The 4,428-nt window shown below is 39.3% G+C and overlaps 1 pseudogene; it reads left to right on the top strand.

Moving 5' to 3' along the window:
* Nucleotides 1-1,424: 1,424 nt before the first annotated feature.
* Nucleotides 1,425-2,234, top strand: LOC118008152 (annotated as a pseudogene).
* Nucleotides 2,235-4,428: the final 2,194 nt, after the last annotated feature.

Raw genomic sequence — 4,428 nt, 5'->3', positions numbered from 1 at the left:
GGATGGATGGATGAATGGATGATGGTGATGAATAAGTCATGAAATCAGAGAAAGGAGAAATACTAGTGATAATGCTACTGTGGTGGTCTGAACACAAAGTAATAAAACTTAGACCTAGAGTGGTGGCAGTGGGGAAGGACATATGCAAAGAGGAAGAATGGACTGGACCTGGAAAAAAATTAGATGTGGGCATGAGAGAAGCCAGAAATGACCCCAGAGCTTTGAAGCCTTGTTGGTTGCCATGATGGTTTGATTCCATTCTCAGAATTCTGGTGATCACCTTATAGTTAGACATCTATTACCAAGTGCAGTGGAGGTCTGCAAACAATAGAAAACAAGTGGAACACATTACCATCTGAACGGATTGTAAAACCGAACCCATTTATATCCGAGTTAGACCCACATAAGGATCAAAATACAGTGAAAGAAAAGTGGTGGAGAAAATAGAAGATACAGGTTTCCTCTAGAGGTAGTTGCAAAAGACTTTTGTTGACACTGATTTCTTTTATTTTCTGCCTCATTTCCCCCTTTTCTTTCTTTAATCAGGATCTGCCAGTTGGTATTGAATTGGGTTCCACTTATTCATGTGTAGGGGTCTTCCAGCATGGAAAACAGAGATCATTGCCAATTACCAAGGCGCCCATACCAGTCCAAATTATGTAGCTTTCACAAAGTGATCACCTCCTCAGTGAGGTTGCTAAGAGAACCAAGAGGTGGTGAACTTGAGTACCATCTTTGAGGCCAGTAGGCTGATCGGTCACAAGTTCGGTGACGCCACAATTGAGCCAGAATCAAGCATTGGGCTTTCCAAATGATTTGTGAAAAGGGAAAGTCCAAAGTAATTGTAGAATATAAAGGAAAAGGAAATAATATTTTTCCCCAGAGGAGATCTGTTCTAAGTAAGATAAAAGAGTTTGCTGAAGTCTACTTAGGGGGAGAAAAAGACAAAAAAATACAATAATTACTGTTCCAACCTACTTAAATGATTTACAGTATCAGGCCACCAAGGATGCAGGGACCATCACTGATCTTAATATCCTGAATATTAAGGTATTAAATCAGGATACTGAGGATCAGGATACTACTGCAACAGCCCTAGTTTATGGCCCAGATTTAAAAACAACAACACAAATGAAGCTTTGAAAAAGAAAAAGATGTTGGTCTTTCACTTAGGTAGTGGTGCCTTTGATGTATCTATCCTAAACCTCCAGGATGACACCTTTGAAGTAAAATCCATAGCTGGTAACACCCATGTGGATGGGGAAAATTTTGACAACTGTATGGTGGGTCACCTGAAGTGCTGAAATGCAAGCACAAGACAGACTGTAGCCTCCAACAAGCAGGCAGTTTCCTATGAGAAGGCAAAATGTATCTTGAGTTTCTTTGCTCGTGCCAGGATTGAAATTGATTTATTCTGTACAGGCATGGATTTCTACACTTCTCTTTCCTGAGCTCACTTTGAGCAGCTGAATGCTTATCTCTTCTGCAGTGTCCTAAAGCTAGTAGAGGAATCTCTGAAGGATGCCAAACTTGACAAGAGCCATATTAATGAAATTGTGACAGTTAGTGGTCCCGCTTGTACCCCAAAGTTTCAGAAATTGCTGAAAGATTTCTTGAGTGGAAAGGAGCTCAACAAAACCATCAGCCCTCGTGAGGAAGTGGCACATGGTGGGGCTGTGCAAGCAGCCTTTCTCATGGGTGACAGATCGGAGAATGTGCAAGAACTCCTGCCCCTTGGTGTTACCCCTTCTCTTTGCGCATTGAAACAACAGGGAGGTGGGATGGCCTGTCTGATCAAGAGAGACACCACCCTTCCTACAGAGCAAACCCAGATGGTTCACTACTTTGACAACCAGACCACTGCTTAATGACAGTGTATGAGGGAGAAAGGGCTTTACCTAAAAGAAATAAACTGCTTGGCACGTTTTGTTTTCTGGGATCCTCTAGCTTAGTGTAGTATTCCTAAAATCCAGGGGACTTTTGACATAGACTCCAGTTTCACTCACAACATAACTGATGCAGACCAGAGTACCAGTAGGAAGAACAAAATCAACATTACTAATGGCAAAGGCTATCTCAGGAAACATGATACTGACCAGATTGTAAAAGAAGTAGAAAAATATAGATTGGAAGATGAAGTTAACAGAGATAGGGTAGCAGCCAGAAATGCTATAGAATCCTAACCTTCAGTGACATGTAAACAGTTGAAAATAATACTCTGAGACTGGAGTTCAGTAGAGAAAATAAAAGGAATGTTCTTAAAAAGCATCAGGAAGTGTTAAGCTGCCTCAAGTATTAGCACACTGCTGAAAGAGTTGAGTGTGAGTGTAAGCAGAGAGTTTGAGAGTCTTCAGGCTGAGTGTAATGAGGCTTCGCTATGCAGTAGGATTTGGCTGCGATGCCTCCCACAGCTCAGAGGAACCCAGGTCTAGTATTGCTCAAGTGGACTGAAAAGTCCACTCTTTGGAAAAACTTTCCTTTTCTCTACAACCATTTATGAAATTTTTATTTCAATAGTTCATGCTTAGTTTTTAGCCTCTGTGTGTATGAAAATGGAAAAATTCAAAACTTAGTTTAGTGATAAAAAATTGTAAGTTTATTCAACATTGTAATATTAATGCTGCTACATCTCTTGGGCTTATGAACTTCCACACATTTGTCAGCACCTGCAGTGTACGTATAGTAACGTGTTTGGGAATTATTACTTATAAAGTGTTTAAACACTTCACTTCGGTAATAAGAAACAGGTTGTATTACCATCCCACAGTCTCACCACTTTAATAACAATTACTACTTGTGAGCGAATATTGTGGCTGCAAACTTCATAAACATCTTATTCTACCCATCTATCTACTACATTAGAATTTACTACTTCTAGTCACATGTCTTTGTATTTCTTTAAAAAGTCCTCATGAGGGTCCCCTGGGTGGCTCAGTTGGTTAAGTGTCTGCCTTTGGCTCAGATCTTGGTCCCAGGGTTCTGAGATTGAGTCCCATGTGGAGCTCCCTGCTCAGCAGGAAGCCTGCTTTTCCCCCCTCCCTCTGCCCCCCCTCTGCCCCTCTCCCTCTGCCTGCTTTTCCCCCTCCCTCTGCCCCATTCATGCCTGCGCTTGTTCTCTTGCTTTCTCTCTCAGATAAATAAAATCTTTAAAAAAATAAATAAAAAGTCCTCATGACCCACTGATGTCTGTGTCTCTCAATTTACAGAAAAATTACAATCTTTCCCAGGTCCAAGTTGATATTAGAGATTTTAAGTCTTTTCATTGTATGTTGTTTAACAAGGGCCAAATGTTCCACTGTTCGTACTTTGACATCTCCACTGCATATGTAAAAGCATCCATTGATTTAAGGAGGAAAAAATCTGTTTCTTGATCTTAAGCTCAACACAATTTCCATGAAAATACGGTTGTAATTACAACTTATCAATGAATCCTTTGGCATTTGTGAGTTATAGAAAAGGAATATTTCTTTATGCCTCACAATTATGATACTATAGTTTTACTGTCATTGTTCAGGGTAGGAGTATATTTTGTTTACTTAAAAAGGAGAAAGCATATTAAAGGGGGGATACTGACATTAGCAACAGTTACAATAGAATTTAAAGGAAACAAAGGAAAATACTCATTTTGGTTAGGTGAGATATCTGATTTTCCACAGTGACAGCACTAGTTTGCATTCCCAACAGTGCACAAAGGTTCCTGTTTCTTTACATCTTTGTCAACACTTGATGTTTCTTGTGTTTTTGATTTTAGCCATTCTGTCAGGTGTGAGGTGATATTTCATTGTAGTTTTAACTTGTATTTCCCTGATGATGAGTGATGTTGAACATCTTTTCATGTGTTGTTGGCCATCTGCATGTCTCCTTTGGAGAGATGTCTGTTCATGTCTTCTGCTCATTCTTTAATTGGATTATTTGGTTTTTGGGTGTTAAGTTGTATCGGTTCTTTATATATTTTGAATACTAATCCTTTATCAGATATGTCATTTGCAAATATCTTCTCCAATTCTGTAGGTTGCCTTTTAGTTTTGCTGATTGTTTCTTTCGCTGTACAGAAGCTTTTTATTTTGATGTATTTCCAGTAGTTTAATTTTGCTTTTATTTCTTTTGCTTCAGGAGACATATCTAGAAAAATATTGCTATGGCTGATGTCAGAGAAATTATTGCCTGTGCTCACTTCTAGGATTTTTATGCTTTCAGGCCTCACATTTAGGTCTTTAATCCACTTTGAATGTATTTTGGTGTATGGTGTAGGAAAGTGGTCCAGTTTCATTCTTTTGCATGAAGCTGTCCAGTTTCCCAGCACCATTTGTTGAACAGACTGTCTTTTTCCCATTGTGTGTTCCTGCCTTCTTAGTCAAAGGTTAATTGACCATATAATCATGGGTTTATTTTTGGGCTCTCTATTTTGTTCTGTTGATCTATGTGTCT

Source organism: Mirounga leonina, unplaced genomic scaffold (genome assembly GCF_011800145.1).
Source record: "Mirounga leonina isolate KUSES-001 unplaced genomic scaffold, KU_Mleo_1.0 Mir_101608, whole genome shotgun sequence".
Classification (NCBI taxonomy): domain Eukaryota; kingdom Metazoa; phylum Chordata; class Mammalia; order Carnivora; family Phocidae; genus Mirounga; species Mirounga leonina.
Note: the sequence above shows the minus strand (reverse complement) of the source record. Positions and strands in the feature narration are given on the sequence as shown.